Genomic DNA, 19,098 nt, shown 5'->3' with positions numbered 1-19,098 from the left:
TGAAAAAGCTAAGATTTGAATAAACCATCAATACAAAGTCATTTAAAAGTAGCAGAAAATTAGAACTGTTATCACTTGCCAAAGGATAGAACACAGAGTAGCTGCCAGACCATTTGCTGGGATGCAAACAACCCTACTCCTCACTTCAGTGGGCTTTTTCATCAGTTTTACAGAATTGTAACCATATTCATTTAAATTGCATTGCTTCTGATTTTGAACAGTATCACTAAAACAATCAAAGTTAGAGGAGAATAATGTTTTTCTGATAGAATCTGAATTTTCTGAAAGGGAGAGAATAAAAACAGCCTCATTGTATGTCTGCCACAGGTTCCCTTCACAAAAAGGTAAATTACTCACTTCTCTCTACCTCTGATGTTTCTGCCACCATTCCGTATCTGCAAGTTTATCATTAGTATATCTAAAAACGATGGCTTGCCACAATATCTTTGCCAAAATGCATTTGAGCGAGATAAGAATAACTCCACTTTAGGTGATGAAAATAAACTTGTACATTATACTAAACAATAACATCTATGAAAAGATAATTAAGCACATTGTGTGTATGTTAATTAACACTTGCAGTATGAAGTTAATAGCTGTAATCTTCTGACCTGTGCTATGTGGGAGGTCCAACTGTTACATTGTCTCTTTATGGACTTTATTTCATATTCTACAAACGAGAAGAGACTACGACTCACTTCCCACAAACCTGAATACAAAGTGCTATTGCGAGAAAGTTCAGCTTGGTGCACGCTGAATGACAACCACACGCGCAGACTCTGATTTTGCTAAAAATGGAATTTCTGGTGAAAGCGAGGGGAAAAAGGAGAAGCACCAACTGGTGCCTTGGCCATCTGCCTGTAACCAGACAACTCCTCTACCACGAGACGCAAGAAACACTTGCTACTCCTGTCCCTTCCGCAATCATTTACCGCGTACAGGTCATAGCCATGACCCAGAAGCTTATTTTCCCTTGCTGGACCTATATAATCATTTGAAGAACAAGCGAAAGAAATCAAGCATATAAAAACGCAGTGACCACATATTTTCCATGTACACCCACACATGAAGCCAGTTAAATTCAGCACATCCTGAGCCAGGCCTGGATCACCACGTATTCACGCCTGTCTATGTCTCATCCATTCAAAAAGCTTTATAGGATGATTTGTAGAAAAAAATCCTACAGATTGGGAGTGCGCACAAAAGAGCTTCCCAGGCTAGAAATATATGACCAGACTCCTCAAGACATTCTAAATACCCCAACTTTTTAAGGGAAATAATCTCTGCAATGATAATAGACAGAAACAAATTAGAACATTAGCATGGCTGTCTGTAAAATATTAAAAAAGAAGCAAATCTCCCAGGTTTTATCCTCATTTCCTTGGTGTGATTCTTCTGGATAAACATATTCATGCAGTGTTAGTTAGCCTCCTGTCCATTCCCAGTAGTCCATCTGGGGAAAAGAAAATTACACATTGTTTAAAATACTCAACCTTAGTTTGCTAAACAGACATGAGGGTAAACAATCTCGGCCACTCTGTCTAAAAATTACTTTGGAAATACCCAGTATTTTAAAAGGAAGGCATACTTTATCAGATAAACTTTTATTTAGAATCTCTATACCCATTTCTTTCTTTATTACAGAGCACTCAGACAATTAAGACACAGAATACCCTGTATTTTAACTAGAAATCATTTAGGTCTAGTAAATTGAATCAAGGGGAAAGCAGATGTTAAAGATGCCTGTAAATACAGAACAGGGGAGCGAGTTTTGATCCTGAGAAAGACTGGAAATAATAAAGTACAAAACATCTTTTGGCTGAAAACAATGGATTCTTTTTTCACTCTCTCTTCTTTCTTCTTTTTTCTTCAGTGCTAAGTCCTGGGTTGGTAACTTGAAGCCTATTTGCAGTCTGAACATTTAATATTTGTTGCGTCTCAGCGCAACTCAGTCCAGTGCAGCGAGTTGGGACAAATACTATGCACTAGTAAAATTCCATCAAAACCTCAAGACAGGCCTGAAATACGACTGGTGAGGGGTTTATTTATTGCTTTATTATTGCATCATCCCCAGCAACTTTGCATATTTATCTCAAAAAATGGCTCAAACTGGGCACTCAGGCATCAATCACCTCAGGGGGTGTAAGAGGGATGACTGTTCCAGGAACACCTAGAAATGTGCTGAAGTCAGCCGAGATGAGGTGCATACGCAGAATTTCTGACTCTGAACTCATTCCAAACTACACTTCCCCAGTCAAACTTCGCAATACAATTTGATCTTTTAGATTCTATAATTTCATTGTACCGACTTAGCAACAGTAAATATTACTCCAAATGAATCCAACTAGAGGAGCTTGATTGTAGCTCAGCTTAATGTTTTGATCAAAAGCCAGTTCTTAAGTCTTTCATCACTGTTTTGTTTTCTTTAAAAGAAATAACAAACGGCTTCATTTTCTTCTGTAGGCAATGCAGAGAGACATGAAGTACTGTAGCTTCAAAGAGTTCCTGCTTAGTCACTCCCCTCTTGGTGCAAGTTCCTGCGTTCAGAGAATTTAAGATTTAACTGAGACATCATTGTTCGAGCTCCACATACCTTAGTTTTATTTTGCGCATTCATATTGCATATCCACGGGACAATTGAGCCACAATCATTGAAGAGTCTCCAAAATTTGCACTTATGCTTGTATGTCTGCATCTCCTAATATTAACATTCCCCAGGACCCATGAGGGCTGCTGGTGTCATCGAACGTATCAGAACGAGATGAATGCCAGACAAAGTGTTTCTGCTCTGCATGTCTATACGCCAGCCACCGCTTCCTTGCGGGGATCATCGTAAGCAGAAATCTATACTAGCTGAGCTGCCAAAACCTGAACTGGCATCACGTGCAGGAGCCAGACTGAGTGACTGAAGCCCTGAGATAACATTCAGGAAGGGACTGCTTTGCTTGTTCCAAATGGGATTTGTTTTGAGGGCATACATGCAAGGTGAGGATTAGCTTACATTGCTTTCATGTTTATACTGTTTGAAGAGAAAAGAGAAAACAAGGAATACAAAGGAAAGCAGCAGGTGAGATGAGATCGACAAGCAGATGAAGGAGGCTGAGGACAGAGAGGAAGCAATCAGAGAGAATATTTTTTGGCATAACAGCAGCACCCCTGGACCTCCAATGGGAGAAGGAAGGCCCATGCAAGGCACTGCACAAGTGTATTAAACAGCAATCTTTGCCCCAATAGTTAGCAGAGCCCATTCATAAGCTACAATGGAAATACCATGAATTTTGTGTGAAGTTATTCTTATGGTAGTGAAGAAAGCCAGCCCATGTGGCCATGCTCCACAGCAGCTGGAGAACACGTACCCTGCACAGATGGTGGCTCACAGTGCAACCAGGGCAACAGGTATTTCAGCTGATACGTATCTCTTCCTGATAGCAAAATGAAAAGCTCCCCAGTTTGTGGCAATGAAATAAGAATAGGCATAATTGCTCTGGGTGAAAAGTTGCAAGTGCTATCGTCTCTCTCTAAGGTGTGTTATTTTAGTTCACATTGTGTAAAAATGACGAGGCCACAGAAAATGCAACCGTATCGCTGGCAACCTGTTTCTCAAAGAAATGGTATTCCTTTTTGCCAACAAGTCTTTCCTACCCAACCCAGTACTGAAAATTCACCCAATATCAATGGGAGAGAATTAAAGACTTGAAGGAAAAAGCCAAATTTACTCACTTATTCAATTTTTTTTTTTTTTAAAAAGGCATAACCAAATAACACCCAGGTCCAAACATTTAGGTGCATCATACTCACAGTTCGGATGAGATTTTTCACAGCTTGTTATCAATAGACTTCAGCTCTTTTATTCCAGTTCTGAAGCAGAACTGAGCTCTATGGAAACCTTGTCCAAATGTACATTCATTCTTCATTTTCCACATTTTTCACATCAGTCAGAACCAAAGTTAGGTAAGAGCAGCACATCAGTTGAAGTTATACGGAACAAGTATAAAAACAAACTTCCAAGCCTTAAAGCCTGTTTAACCATAAAGAGATGTTTCTTGACCCCAAAAGTAAGATTAAGCCTCAAAGGACAACACAAATGGAATTTCAAGATGCCCTAATAATCTTCCAAACAGTTTTCTGGCCAGCTTTTCTCCTTGAAAAACCAATCCCAGATGTCTAAGCCTGCATTGAAGGTATTGCCCATCACATAATGATGTCTGTATCCTGTCACCTAGGTACTGGTTCTTGATTACTGCAAACTGCATTAATCAGATGGGCTACAACACAGACAGGCATTTTACCAAAGAAAGAATTAATGATCAAAAGCTGGAAATAGAAACCAGGACTTCTGAGGCAGGCTGAAAAGAAATCTGAGGACAATCAACTTTGTAATCAACTGAAATGGAGAGAGACTGACTCTGAAAGGCTTTTTCATTTTCCTGTTCAAAATGAAAAGAGAGCAGACGAGGGAGACTTAGACGAGCAAAGGCAAGAAGGTACAGCCTGTTAGAAATGAGGAGAAATGAGGTACAGTTTTGGTGAGCAGGAAAAGAATGACGAGAAGGTCCTCAAGAGGCCCCAGACTGTGATTTTTAAATGCAGTCCCTGACAGCCCAGGAGACATGACGGAGTCCGTCCAATGTATTTTTATTTATTTGCTTCTTATTAATCTCCAGTAATCATAAATGTTTACCCTTCCTCCATCCCTCAGTTTGCCTTATTGTGAACAGACAGGACCGCAGAAAGCCTCCTAAACCTGGATGCTTTGGGATAGGTAACTGAGGCAATGCAAGCAGATGTCACCAGACCAGCCAGATTGCTGGCACTGAACTGAAAAGCAAAAAAAAAAAAATCTAAAATATGAGAGACACTTTATGAAATCAAAGGTCTCTCCTCTCTTTCTTTAAAAAAATAAAATAAGAGTAATTACAGGAATATCCAGACGCAGCCCATCTTTGCACACAGCGTATTTCTACTAGCAGAACAAAGTTATTCAATAATCATAGTGTGTCACCTTCGCTTACAGGGCTGATGCTGAGGTTCAATAAGGACCTTCATTGCAGAGAGCCTGCCAGTGACTCCAGATGCCTGAACTGTGTGTTACTTAAGGGGCAAACCAGCAGGGCTTTAGCCTTAAATTTCTTTATGGTAGCTTTCCAGTATGTGAATGCACAGTATTAAATAAGGGGACCTTTATTAATACTGTAATTTTAATAATTACCCATCTAATTCTAACAAGGACATTAGTGGTGGGCACAAAACAGCAAAGGCAGATCAGAACATCAAGTGTCTATTCTCTGTGTATGAAGCGACATAGGAAAGGCGTTGGTTCGCAGAGCCCAGTGCTGAGTTCATGTCTCCTGGCTCCAAACAGTGCCTTAATCACTCTTTCAGCAGTTATGAAGAGAGGAAAAGGGCACTACTACTAAAGCATGCAATTGGAAATACAGACATTCCCTTTCCTAATTTTAGGATTTAATAAACACCTGCAGCTCATATTGACTTAGGTACTGAAAATCAAAACATCCCTATATTATATTCTCTCTCCTTACTCTACTTCCCTGCTAACCTCCCTCCTTTTCAACTTCCATAAATAACTAATCTCTTTTTCACATTTATAAAGAATATTTTTTTTTTTCCCTCTTAAAAAGCATGACAGCCTCTGGGATATTTCTGCTGGTAGTCCTGTAATGATGCATTACTTTCATAGATCATCAAAACAATAGCACATAAATGATGTATTACAGCCATGGATTATCCAAATGACGGTAGCCTGATGACAGAGTGCCGCAACGCTATTAGAGCAACATTGGCAGGAACATTGCAGGCGTGCCATGAGAGTTACACTTTGGTCAAAACAAGGATTAATTTCATGATGTGGGAACAAGCTCAGAGTGGAAAAGGAATGTAGGTATAGTACACCAAACAATTACTGTACTTAACACAGTAATGAAATTACAATGTCTGTGTTTGCTTGGAAAATATATCACCATTGCTCCGTGCCTGGGTGCTAAGAGATAATATTGCTCATTCACCAGTGACAACCACTTGAAGTTTATTGGCTTGTATTTCAGAGTCTGTTTAAAAAAAAAACCTGGAATAAACTAATATCCAAATCTGTTGGTTTAAAGCTACAGGAGCCTTCAGATTACATGCACACATACAGAGAGATAAAGCGATAGCCTGATTCTTATCTCACTCATTTAATAGCTGTTACATTTGTCTAACTTTAATGCCTTAATCTATTTTTCCAGAATTACACCACTGTAATTAAGACTGCAATTAGTCCTGTCGTTTATAACATTTATAACACTGCAGTGGTGAATACTCTACTGATTTCTTCAACCCATCTTCCACCTACATACAACTGCCATGTAAGTGGCAGTGCCACATTTTCACTGCAGAACCTCAGATCCCAACACAATTAGGAAATAGTGTACTGTACAAACCAGACGAGACCCCCAGTAATATTAATGAAAATCGCTGGATTTTTCCAGTGACCTGCACACCACAGACCCCAAGGCTTTTCTGTTCAATTCCTTTGCTCTCCCTCAAACAACTGGCATTCCTTCAGAAAAAATTTGTATACACTATAAATAACATTATAACTTTGGGCAGCATCCATCTTTGCAAGCAAAGCCTATTTCCTCCTCTGTTTGCTTGACCAGAGCAAACTAAAACTTTACGTTTCATATATTTTTTCCACTGGGGAAAAAAAGTGCAAGAGAGGAAAGCAATGCTGTAGAACTGGCAACACCAAAGTGTTTTCAAAATTCAAACTCATTTTGTAAACTACTTGTATCAAGTAAACTGACGGAAAAATTGAAAAAAATTAGTATTTTATATATTCTTATCTTTTTTTAGAAATATTCCTTCTGATTTCCTAAAGACAATGCAAACACTCTCACAGCCTTCCAGTTCAGTCTTGTGTGGAAAAGAAATTATTTACTGCAAAACAAACCTTGGTATGGCTCAGTCATAAACCATAAACTTCCCATGTCCTCAAATCCACTCTGAACACAGCCTGCATGGAGCCATGATAGAATCAAAATAAATTTTTTAGAATTATAATGTAAATTTCCTATTCTCGCACACATGGCTCCCTTCTTCCTATTAGTCTCTCTTACATGGTGTATTTGTTAGGGGGTGGGGGGAATTGATAATTTCTATAACAACTGAACTGCCACTATATAGGTGCTTATTGTTTCAGCACTAAATTACAGCAGTATTGAGTATCTAAAAATGTCTTTCTGTTAAAGAATGACTGTGAGATCACGTAGAGCAATAGAGTACATCGGGTCTAAACCCAGTACAGACAGGAACCAGCTATTCCCAACAGACAGGTAAGCTACCCAGGTGCTTCACTAGCCCTTTTTAAACACCCTGCTTGGGGAGAGGGGTTCTGTTCTTTCTGATATTTCTAGTGCCATATTTCAGGCATTTTTCCTTCTCATGCAGACCTCCATTCTTTTGCTAACAGTCATCATGACGTATTTATTCTTTCTTATCTGAAAAGCATGATCTCCTTGCACAGACCCATGTGTGTCTCACATCTTGATGTTGCAGCATCAATTCTGCTCCTGACCACCCAACTCCTCTGGTTTTATTGGGTGCTTTTCTTTATGGCAGCTTCCGATACCTCACTCTGTTTTCCCCTGAAACATGCAATTTTCCAGGCTTTGCTGTCAGCTTTTAGAAAGCACAAAGATCAGAGGTCACCAAGCTATCTTTTCTGCCAAGAGTACTCCAGGGGAGGAACAGAACACGTATAATCAGGATTGTCTCAAGTAGTCTATGACTAACATGAAGAGAAAATAAAATGTCCAAGACACTATAGCTAGAGAACAAACAGATGGTTAGAATGGAGAAAGGATTTCTGACTTCTGCTCACAGTTTTTTGGGGGAAAAAAATCCCAGAATATTACAAGTAGAAAAGAAATTAATGTGGAAATCAAGAATTTTGGTCTCATTTCAGCCCCCCTGAGAAGCAAGGTTACACAGAATGGGGAGCAGGGAGGCTGGGAATCTGGACTTGGCAATTGTGCAGACCTGTGATGCAGATTTGGAGTCTGTCATCTGGCTGCTGGTCAAAGTATTAGCAATGGTGTTAAACTGATCTTTTTCTGCTTGCTTCAGGGCATGCCTGACATTTTATTTATGCACAGCTAAGAACAGTGGTACTACTTATTTCCAGAGAATAAAGCCATGACAGAAATGTATTTGTGAGCCTGTTTCAACTCTTCCATCGCCTTCAGTTATCTTCCTTTGAACTTCTGGATTTTTCTGATAAACAGGTTGCTCAGATAAAAACTAATTCCTGACATTTAAGCAGCTGAGATAAAAAATCCTCAGCATTGCATGTAGGTTTCAGATTTTAAAAAAGAAAAAGGGATTTAATTCCACTATGCAATGACAAGTTTCATTTTCAGAGTTCCATCCCCCAAGTAATCTCAAATCACTTTACAGGCTTTAATAAAGGCACGGTGCTAAAGAGATTTCGTCTACTCTAATTATTTTAAAATCCATTTTTATACAAAACACTTTCGATTTTGTAACCTAGTTTTTCTCTTCCTCCCCACCCTTTTTTAAACTTTCATTATAAGCTATTATTCAATTTGCTTTTTTGTATGCTTGCAAAGGTCCTTCCCATCGAGGGAATTAATTTTCAAGGAAAATGGTGAAATTACTCACATACCTAAATTTTGCCAAATACAGAAGATAAAAAGAAATTGGCCAGCAATGTTATATTAGATCTCAAATTTGATTAAAACATGATGCAAAATTCTTAATGACAGCTGCCAAATATTGAGCCCCTGGGCCCCAAATCCGTTTTCTACATGCTCATCTAAACCAGTAAAGGTAATACTTTATTTCGTCCACATACAGCCCAGTTTTGCTCATTTTTAGAAACTGCAGTATCTGGGACAAGAACAATGTCACTCTGCAGTTCTGTACAATTTCTAGCACGGCAGACTTCTGATTTACTGTAGGTATTTAGATCTATATCAGTTATCATTTCCCACAGGTCAGGCACATGTCTGTCCACTCACCCACTGGGATACCAAAATCCTTGTAACTCATTTGACTGACCCAGAAAGTGACATTTTCGCTTCACTAATTGAGTCAGATGTGAAAGAATGAGTTAATGATGCGCTCTCAGAGAAGCCCTCTGGAGAACCCGAGTGGCCTCATTCCCCCCAAAACCATCCAGGACCAAGTCCACACGGTCCTTAGTGCCCATCTGCGGGTATTTTCCCTATTTACCAGCCACCTACCCATACAGCTGCCAAGCTCTCCAAAAACAAAGTCAAGGAGATCTGGCCAATTCCATCAATCTGGCTTGATTTTTGGAGGACCAGAGGTTAGAAAAAGCTTCTTATTCTCCCAAGCTGGTTTTGCATCTCAGGATTACAGTCCTTTCATTTAACCAAGCCTGGTCCTTTAAGCAGGAGACAGAGAGCCCATTCTGTTGTTTTGTGGGAGCCCCCACAATATCGCTACTTCAAAACTTTTGGGAACAATTACTTACTGTAATATAGCTTATCTCTACAGTGATATAGTTTATCTGCACTGGCATTGTATAGATGACTCCATGTGAAAATTACACTGCATTATTTATGGCATGCTTGGGGTGAACAAAACACTCTGCATTATTGCTTTCAGCAACACCTGTATAAAACATGCTGTGATGGAAGACCATCACTCAAAGGGTTTACAGGCTCTGGAATGTATTTTATAACTGTAGAGACAGTAGAAAAGAAATTATGAAAGCTAGTGGAACCTGTAGCATCCTGGGTGACTTTACCACTAGTGCAATGGCACGGAGATGGATTGTCAATGACCTTTTTAGTAAAAAATTATTCAAGAAAATGCTATTTAATAAATTAGTATTGACACAGTAGAGACTAACAGACTGTGCAGAGCTTTGGGAATTGAATTGTACTTTATTTTAGATTTAAATTTAGTAATTGCCAATGCAGTCATGCAAAACTGTAATATAACTTCTGAACACCATCTGTACAAAAGGTGCTCATAACCAACACCTGATAAAAACCTGCAGCTGAGAAGCAACAATAACACACATACCTAATTTTATGTCAGAAGGAAAAGAGACCACTCAAATTAAACACTTCTGTCTTTACAGAATCAAGACCTATATTAGAACTACTCTGCGTAACGATTCAGGTGGAGGGAGACTTGGCTCAGTCCCCTCTCTACAGAGGAAACACAGGGCCAAGTCACAAACTTATTAAGCCAGGAAATAAAAAGCAGATCTCCCGAGCCCCAGACCAATACTGCAAAGACCTTCTCGCTTCTTCACAGGCTTACATGACCAACAAGACTGTACACAACACACAAAGAAAAAAAAAAAACCAAAACCCACCCACCACCCCCTCCCAGTTCAACTGTTTCATGAACTAAAAAAGCCAGAAGGATACTGAAGTCTACTTGTAACTGAGAGGCAGCAGAAACTGCATCTCTTCATTAAGTCTAAACCTGTTAATGCGATTGTAAAACAAGCTTCTGCCAGCATTCAAGAGGTCTGGATGCCAGTTTTTTGTATTGCATGCTTATTTTTTCAGAAAAAGTCAGCAAAGCACACACTCAGGAAGGCAGCCAGCAAGACTGTTACCATACGTACCTGCTTTGTTCAGTTTATTAAAAAGATCACAAAGACTTAAGAGCAACAACAAGACCTCCATAGGAATTTGCAGTATCTATTACAAGTATGGGCTAGCAGCCAAAGAATTAACCCGGGATTCAAACCCAGTGTCTATTCACAGCCTCCTGCCTGTCCATGTCCATTCGAAAGAAGAAATGACCTATGATAGGCTACAAAAACCATCTAAATATCCCCTTCTGAATGACCAGAGGAGTCAACTGGGGCTACAGACAGTAGCAGTCAGGAGCAAAGGCAATGAGATCATCCCTCCTGGACCTTTCAGGAGTCCAAGCAGAAATGACACATTCCTGTAAGGATTCAGTTGTGTGCAGACTTCAAATTTGGTTGAGAAAAAGGAAAACCATCGCGATTCATTGATTTTCTTCCTCTGTGTTTTTCTTACAAAGTTTGAATTTAATCCAGCTTGCTAAAGCCTGAGAATCACCATCTTTAATAAACACAAAGTACATTATTAAGTTTGCTAACTTCTGTTGCATAGAAACCACTGGGTGCTATTTATACTGAGGTACTATGGAAACAATAGTAACTGGTTTTTCGGTTTTTCCTACTAGAAAAGCCACTATTGTACATATTTGCAATTCAGGTACTTGGTCAATACCAGGCTGCACTGATTCGATTATTTTAAGTCCAGAAGGGATCAGATCCCTTACTTTGCTCTCCTGTGAGAGACTTATATTCAGGTCTTTGTCCTTTTTTCTTTCTTTTTTAAGCTTTCAAAGCATTTTCTGAGTCTCTCTTCTCCAGAATCACCTCCATGAAGTGATTTGTCCTGCAGTCTCTCTTCCTGAGCACATGACATCACATCTGGCTCTATTAAACACCCTGCGTTGGGTCTGGGGCAAGGCAGAGGGAAGCTGGCACCTTGGTGTCCCACTCTGGCAACAAACATCTGACACACATTAGTCATCGGCTGGTGAAGCGACGTCCTAACCACGTTCTCCAGTCCAATCAAAATAACAAAAAGCACCCTTCACCTTGCAGGATGAATCCTTAATACGGAAGATAACAGTAGAGTCCAGGATGGTTGATGCAGTCAACTGAAAAGAATTGTTTGACCCAGACATCTAAATCAGCTTGTCACACTGTATGGTGCTGGAAATAGGACTGTGCATTTGGGCAACTTCTGTTCATCACTTTCCAAACATCTGTGACCTGAGTGTTTCAGGTCAGAGAAATGAAAGACAAAGTAGTTCAGCATCAGAAAAACAAGATCAAGAGGGCAAGAAAACGATGCAGCTCTCAGCAACTCAGTCTTCTCACTAAAGCAGACATGTCTTTTGAGGATACTATTTTAACTGGCAGAAACAGCTTCTGTAAATGGTCACCCCCCGTCATTCTTTCCGATTCCTACATGAAGCACAGGATCTCTAGTCAGTTCAAGCAAGCCCATCAGGGTAATATATAGGCGTTAGAAACCTGCACATCCCCACTATTTCTGCTAGCAGCTTGCAAAAGAGCTGTAAGTCAGTTTGCAATTAAAGCCAAGCACGAGCACAAGCAGGAAAAAAAAAGTATCACCCAATAGTCACACTCCTTCTTTCCTTGATCACAGCAGCACTATGAGGCACTTAGCTGTTAAAGCTCTGTTTTTCTGACTGGTCTTGAAAAACTCATTTTAGCCCATTCAGTAGCTTATGTACCCTGGTCTCATCACAAATCTGAGCACTCCCTTCTGTAAAATATTAATGCGTTCATGTTTCCAACAGCTACATGTTGCAAGGAAGTATTAGCATACACTGCAAATGGAGAATGAAGACAAAGAAAATATTTAAATAACGTAGCTGATACATAAAAATATTTGGCAAAGCTGAAAATTGTTGTGAGGCCACCTGTGATTCAGCTATATTCCTGGAATAGAAGATTGCTCTTCCCCCGTAACGCAAATGAAGAAAACCACATAATCACACTGCAGTTTTATTCAAGCCTAGCAACAGTCATTCCTCACTGCCACTGCATTTTAGACATCTTCTTTTTCAAAACTTTTTCAAAACAAAAAGAAACAAATATATTTGGATTAAAAGGGGTCGCAAACCACATGCAGATAAATGATTCCTTAACCAGCTTTCCTGCTCTAGGACATATGACAGGATAAATCTCAACAAACCGATGTCACTGCAGCAAACAGGAGATAAAATACCACAGTCTAACACAAAACTCTTCCACCTCCTTTACTTTTTCTGACAGCTATGCTGAAACGAGTCCCTCCCACACCAGTCAGAGCCATCTCACTATTTCTTTGGGCTTTCTTTCTGTCTCTACCCCTTCTCACCTTTTGCTTTACAGATTGCCTGTAAGCTCTTTAAGGCTAGAAATTTTGTAGGTGATTCTCTGTATTTGCAGTGACTAGCCCAGAAAAAAAAAAGGCCGGCTACTTCAGTTAAAGCAGTATACAAGTCTGAAAACTATCAAAATATTCAAAATATTCACCACCTGGCAGAAGGCAGTACTGTACGTGGAGCTGGGCTCTGGCACTGCACAGGGTAACTTCAGAGCAATGAAATACTCTTTCCGGCCCACATCGACACACGCGTCCCATGGCAAATACGAGGTGATTTAAACTGGTTTAACCACCACTGAAAGAAGATTAAATCAACCTCAATTACCAAGCGCTTCACATGAATGGGATCACGAAACCACTATCAGTTGGTGCACAGTAAGTTATTACACCACAGGTTTTCGATCAAGTGTCTGTGCTTTGAGTGTGGAAGGTATTAAAGGCCCCTTCCATTACGCCAAGTTGCCAGAGACTGCTCCCAGTTAACAGATTCCAGTGCTAAATGTAGGCAAGCAGGTGAAAACCTTACTACATGCTATGCTCAACTCTAGGACGGTGCCAAACTGAGAGGTGCTGACAAATTAAATTAGACCCCTGCATTCTTTTCTTCCTGTAAAGCAAAAAAGTTCTTTGTATTCCCAAAACCTTCAGTACTTTTTTTCCTCCCTTTAAAATAAACAATCTGTGTTCATTTCTGTGTCTCTCCCCAGGGGCACTGTGATGGTATAACTAGACAAATGGTCCCACCCCGATGAAGTTACACTAATAATAAGCTGGAAATTAAGCACAGCCTGTTTTAATGATGGCAGGCTTGGATGTCAACACACAGCCCGCCTGGTCTCTCAGGAGATGTTACACACAACAAAAGTGCAGGCTTTGGAAGGGGCACGGGCACCAGCTTTCATTGTAGGCATCGTGTTGTGCTGGTGAGGTAAGCCTAGTTGTTAGCATCTTATTTCCTACAGGGTAAGCTTAATTAAAATATAAAATGTCAAAAGCCAGTATGAAATACGATATCCCTGCAGGCACTTGGAGGGAATTAAGCATATCAGCAACCGAAGAGCAGGCTGCAACCATCCATTTGAAGAAAAGATTAAAACTATTGAGTAGAAAGTGACGCCCAGCTAGAGGACAACTGTTTGCTGCACCTCGTATTTGACTGCACTCATCAGCCTTTTCTGTGGCATGCACGATGGACCAGCCTTGTTTCTCTGCACTTTAAATGCAATATGCCTGTCTGACACACGTGTATATTGCACCGTTCCCAAACCCTTTATTTGCAGTGCTTTTCTGCATGACAATTTAGCCTCAAATCTAGCTAAAGATTTTTGTTGTTTGCGAGAGAAAATATCACTTACTGATATTGATTACTCACGCTGAAAAGGAAATGCAGTTAAAAGAATGGCAGAGATCCACAGGATCAATGCAGTCCCATTAAAGGAAAACACTTTTCAGTTTTTGCATGTTCCAACAAGACTCCTGCGAAACCCTTTACTGTACTTGCTGAAATTAAGCAAGCCAGAGGAGGTTCCCTTCTTTGCCTGCCCTTTTCTCAGAAAGGCTCCGTGCAGACGAACACATTAGAAGACTGAAATACTCTATAAAGTATGGTACAGATCACTATATGCATGTCCTCCAGCTTGTCAGGGAGGGATACTACTGGAAGTATCAAGTTCTAAAACCTTTGAGCTTTCAGCTACATGTTTGAAGCTTGGTCACATCAGAGCAGAGCTTTCACTTCAAGAATTATTGGCGTGTCTTTTAAGTTGTTGGTACTTCTGAGCAAGGAAGCTGGTTTGAATACAGCGAGGATCCTCACAGTCTCTGTGTTGCACAGAGCATGAATTCAGCTAAGGCAATGTCAAACCCTAATTGATGTTAACTCGCATTCCCATTTCAGCTGATGGATACGCACATAGAAAAACCTTATTCTCTGTAGTGTTCCGCTGACCTTCATCAAACGCACGAGAAAACAGCAGAGGAAGATATGCCACGCTTCTGAGCGGCACCTCGCAGCCCAGCCAGAAAACCGCACATGTCTACAAAGGATGCTTTTCATTTCCACATTTAGGATTTGGGGTTTGTTTGTTTGTTTTTTTTAACTAGAAAGATGCCATTCACATGAGAAATGCAGAGGGATTCTGTGACACCTACTCCACAACTGTTCAGAGCAGTGAATTCCATCTATGTATTGCTGGAGAAAAACACAAGTTAATCCTGGAGAGTAATCCCAGTGGAAGCCAATAGCATTATTTTAATGGATTAATTTAACACATTGTTTTTGTAAGCATAACACTTCATCCTTGTTTTATTTATAGCATTGTAGACTGGGGGGATGCCATCACATCAACCAAGTGACATGGCTGCTGATGAGAGGATAATCAAGCCCTCTGCAGTGTCCCATTTCTCCTTCCAAAACCCTACAGGGAGCATGTAAGAGTCTCAAATGGCATGGACAAATATTGTGATATGTAGTGTATCATGTCATTGAACTATTTAGTAAAGAGTCTCTTTCACTGATATCCTGTGACATAATTGTAGTTTCCAAACAATACATCATTAACATCTGAATATATGACACAGATGAAGAATTAAATAATGCTTTACATCTGCATAACGACATTCACCAGAGCTGTGTTCAAATGTCTTTGCAGCCTGAAAACAGCCAGAGAAATGCTGTTGTAACAGTTGTGATTTGGAGAGAAGCAGGCAAAGGACAGACTCGCAAACCTGTACTGTATCCATCTGAAACTACAGAGGGAATTTAAAATACATAGCATGTAATTATGCAGATGCGATTTTAACGAGGGCTTCCTAACCATGTTTATTTTCAGATTTTCTAAGATTAAAATCTAAGAAAAGGGCCTTCATCCAGGCTCAGTTCACTTGGGCTAGTGGCATCATAATTTGTTCCATGGTTGCCATGACACAACAGACCAGTTTAACACCTGAATTCTCATCACTGCCAACCTGAATTGAATTCAAATTTATAATATCCTACCAGCAATCCACTAGCACTGCTGCAGAGAACAGTTGACATTGCTTAACACGAAAAGAAAAAAAAAAATCAAATTACTGTTTAGTACTAATTCCATGGGAAAAATACAGGAAGATGGATACATCTGACATTCATTTTATTAATCAGACTATTTTTAGTAGATAAACCAGTCAAGAAAACAGCAGGAGTTTAATAAAGTATACATTAGTAGAACAATTATGGAGTAGTTGCAGCAGACTGTTCCCTCTGATAGTGAGCAGTAGGAAACATTGTTCACTTGGAACACAATATAGCAATGCAGTATTTAAGTGAATAATAAATTTCATGGTGAGTTAGCCTCTAGGTTATATTCTGCAAAGCAGGTTTTGAAAAACTTAAGGAATGTCTGATGTATTTCCATTTTCCATCCACCCTTTCGATATCACATTTACCAGCGAAGGATCTCAAAATCATCAACGGTTTTATAATCTTCCTCCTGTATTAATAGACATACTTTGCAGACAGGGACACAGCCTAGACTTTATGGTCTAGTCAACTGAAGCCAGAGTCAGGACCTGAGCCTGTATGTCCAGAGCTCCTCTCCTTTTATATTAACAACTCCTATCCTACACACTTCGGCTTAAATGCCCCGGATGAAGGCATTTCAACAGAATAAAAATACAAAAATACATTGAGCATTTTCTTTGCTTGCAAAGTAGACCATTACATACAACATGTCTGAAAGTCCACTTCAATATTATACACCTTTTCACCTACTAAAGTACTAACAGAGTTCTCAAACCTGTAGAAATACTGAATATGCGACAGACATCCCAGATAATTTGTTTAACACACTCATGGAAACAAGATGCTTTCACCTTCCAAACTGCCAACTGGGCCCAGGCTGAAAGTTTTAATAAGTCTGGTGTTAATCCAGCAGCCTCTAAAGATAATAGACATCCTTTCATCAACATCAGCTGGTGCTGGATCAGTCCCTACGAACTCAAGTGCTAACAGATGCGCAAAATAATTGTAGGAGATGAAACAAAAAGGAGCTGCTCTGGCTATGACATCTCACTTTATTCCCTCTTGTCTGTGCATGTTGGTAACAGCTCACTGTAATTATTGAGGCTCATAAAAAAAATAAATTTTATATAGCAACACATCGGCTACTGTGTTTTGTTTCAAAACCACTTACTGGTACTGTATTTCCCCACTGCGACGTTAGTCCATTGCAGTAACAAAGTTGTCACACATGCCCTGTGACAGACCACCCTGCGTTGCTGTAACCGCCATTTTGGGTATTATAACAGTTTGCAACGTCACACCATCTTCGTAAATGTGATCAACAGCAACAATAAAGTTGCAAAACAGGTTATTTTTTATCCCCTGCCGCCCCAAGAGCCACCTTACCGTCGGCGGTAACTCCACTTCGACTCTCTCCCCGGTTTCTGCACCACCGGTGTGGAGCCCCCCACACGCACGGAGCACCCAGCGCTCGGCTGCAGGCCTCTGCGGGGGAGCGACACGACGCGTCTCACCGCCCGGCCGCCCGGGCAAAGTGCTCCGCCTGGGCTTCCGCGGGAACCGAACGCCTGCCCGTGCTTCGTGCGGAACCGGGGACCGCCAGCACCCCTCACCTCAGGCTGCTCCGCCTCAGCTGCTCCCGCAGGCCTGACGCCTCCTGACCTCGCCTGGCCCCAGTCACGTGGCCCCGCAGTCACATGGCCCCCCCGCAGTCACATGACACACTCTCCACCTCTTTGAGGCGGCCTCAGCAGGAGGAAGCTCGGGGCAGTTCGAGGGGAAAATAAAAACCCCAAACCCCCCCACGTCAATTCGTACCCATCGAGGCCAACGACAGCCGTCGCCACTCAGACATCAGGCGGCACAGCGAGGGCTGAAAGCGGCCTTTCTGAAGTTACAGCACCGCAGACCCCGCAAATACAGATTTGTTAAAATAAGCTTAAAAGGGGGTAAAAAAAAAAATCACCCTCGCACATTATTTTGCCTGTCATTTTCTTAATTACTTCAACTATAAAGCACGCGTTCTGGGGAACCGGACATGGAAGAGCAGCGTTGCCAGCCCACAGGCCCCTGTGGCTGTTGTGCCAGCAGTAATTCCCCGGGGTCAGCCAACGCTCAGACAAAGCCCAGGCACGGTACGGAGCTGCTGCCGCGCGGAGGAGACGTTCCCCGACAGCGTCGTGCCGTGCGCCACCACAACTCCGAGAGATCTATTGCCTTGACGTCGCAGGCGGGTGGATGGCCGCGTCTGATGTTTCACAGGTGCTTGGAGATAGTTCCGACTCCGACAGGGCGCTCTGTCCCGCCTGGGAGGTACCTGCGCCTATGGACGTATAACTTCCCAGCTGCGTCCTTCTGCCTCCCCGCTCGGCTACACGACCCTCGCCGATGAAGGAGCGTGCATCCCCAAGCTGGGTGGCAATCAGAGCAGCAGCAGGAGCCAGACACATCAGCCTCCACCTTCCCGACGCGGCGCTGGCTGATCTATAACAGTTACAAATCAGTCCTGGTCCTTTCGCTCTACAAAACTTCATTCGGTGTATCCTTACTGTGACCTGTTTTTCCCCCTGGGCATTGAACGCTCAGTTGAAGGATGACCCTGTTCTCCTCAAAAGCAACACATCCCCACTGGTTTTACCCCTGGCTTTCTCCCCCCGCCTCCTTATTCTTCCACAACGTGTCCTTAACAAAACCACATTCATTATACACGCTCCGCTCATCCTGACTGGCATGACAGCACCGGGGTGCATCAGCAGAGAGAAAGCTAACTGCTTCTTCGGAGAACGGCTATTATTAATAAGAATTTGTTGCAATTTTCCTTATGTAAATCTGTTGCACCGAGAGATGGCTGAAACACAGCCTGTGGGTTTAGTCAGATTTAGGCAAAACCTGTCTTTCCACAGGTTTATGTGTATCTCAACTCAACGGTTTGGTTTTTGGGTTTTTTTTTTTTAAAAAACAAATTTGCCAGCGTTCACTTGGAAGTTTTGAGAGAGAGAAGAATTGTGTAAGGACGTGCTGATGCTTCATAGAATCAAAAACCTGACAGACCTTCACCCAGCCACTAAATCTATTCTCCCCGAGCTTACAGAAATTAAATTTTATTAGCAACTGTGGATCCCAAGAAATCCCTAAGATCTGGAGAGG

This window comes from Grus americana, chromosome 26, assembly GCF_028858705.1.
Source record: "Grus americana isolate bGruAme1 chromosome 26, bGruAme1.mat, whole genome shotgun sequence".
In the NCBI taxonomy this organism is placed as follows: Eukaryota; Metazoa; Chordata; class Aves; order Gruiformes; family Gruidae; genus Grus; species Grus americana.
The sequence above is the reverse complement of the archived record's forward strand: the minus strand, read 5'-3'. Positions refer to the sequence as shown.